Source organism: Schistocerca cancellata, chromosome 4 (assembly GCF_023864275.1).
Source record: "Schistocerca cancellata isolate TAMUIC-IGC-003103 chromosome 4, iqSchCanc2.1, whole genome shotgun sequence".
NCBI lineage: Eukaryota > Metazoa > Arthropoda > Insecta > Orthoptera > Acrididae > Schistocerca > Schistocerca cancellata.
In genome coordinates this window covers 24,064,933-24,066,345 of record NC_064629.1, presented here as the reverse complement: position 1 = coordinate 24,066,345, position 1,413 = coordinate 24,064,933, and the positions used below count along the sequence as shown (strand labels likewise).

Here is a 1,413-nt window from a genome sequence, read left to right as displayed (position 1 = left end):
GTCCGAAATAAGAGATACCATCTTCATATAGTTAAGGCTAACCGGCCATTGACCTTCTTCTTCTGTGCTGGATGCACATGCATTGCCCGAACTCTTACTAGTCTGTAAGATTGTCTGCTGCAAGTAATGAGTGTAATGCGGAGGGGCACTACGAATGTAGTGTGTGGACATTACGTTGGGAATGTGGGTCTCAAGGGGAGCTTGCAAGGGATAAATCCATGCAATCGCGCTATTCTCTGTGCCCTCGGTGGCTCAGATGGATAGAGCGTCTGCCATGTAAGCAGGAGATCCCGGGTTCGAGTCCCGGTCGGGACACACATTTTCAACTGTCCCCGTTGATGTATATCAACGCCTGTCGACAGCTTAGGGTCTTGATTTAATTATAATTTCATTCTAAGAGAGCTGCATGGTCACCGACATGCCCGAAAGAACAGTTACCATCTTCATATAAATCTGAAGGCGTTGCGATGGGGAGCTTCCCTTGTAAGTGCAGTAATAACGTACCACAATGCAGTCTTACTTCCTACTGTAGGCTACGGGTCGGGCGTTTGGGAGCATAGAGCCAGAAAGGGAAGGACAGCGCAGGCTCTACGGCGAGCAGAGAGGAGTGTACTCCTGCCCCTGACAGGCGTGTATAGAACAACCCCGACTGAGGCATTGTTGGTGATATTAGGTTTGCTACCACTAGACCTAGCAGGAAGAAACAGAGGTGCACAATATCGGCTCGCCGGCCGCTGTGACCGAGCGGTTCTTGGCGCTTCAGTCCGGAACCGCGCGACTGCTACGGTCGCAGGTTCCAATCCTGCATCTGGCATGGATGTGTGTGATGTCCTTAGGTTAGTTAGGTTTAAGTAGTTCTAAGTTCTAGGGGACTGATGACCACAGATGTTAAGTCCCATAGTGCTCAGAGCCATTTGAATATTGGCTCAATAAGCGCGCTTATGATAAAGTAAAGGAGATACTGGCCACAAGAGCCGTACTGAATAAGGAAATAATCGCATGCATTGATAGAAAATCGCAAGATATCTGTAAAGGGGCAAAAACAGGAAGGAGAGCCTACCACGTTCCATCCTATCGTAAAAGAAAGAACAATAATGACATACTTCCTTCTGGCCAAGGGAGCTGTCACTACCTATCGGTACATGATCCGTATCCCAGCTACTAACTAAAAATACGACAGCGCACCACAGACCGTTGTGAATGTGGAGCAATCAGTACCCCTGATAACGTCGTCTGGGAGTGTGCCGTTAGACAAAATGTTAAGGACCAGGGCAGGTACGCATTTGGAAATGCAGCAGTCTATAATACAGGGTGAGTCACTAACTATTACCACCTAGAATAACTCCGAAAGTATGACAGTAGCTGAAAAGTTTGCGGGACAGATGTTGCATGGGACAACAGGAGCAATAATAT

The 1,413-nt window shown here is 47.8% G+C and overlaps 1 non-coding gene across 1 annotated transcript; it reads left to right on the top strand.

Annotated features, from left to right (window-relative positions):
• Nucleotides 1-240: 240 nt before the first annotated feature.
• Nucleotides 241-315, top strand: Trnat-ugu (transfer RNA threonine (anticodon UGU)). The gene has a single exon. It is a non-coding gene; the product is annotated as a tRNA-Thr (tRNA).
• Nucleotides 316-1,413: the final 1,098 nt, after the last annotated feature.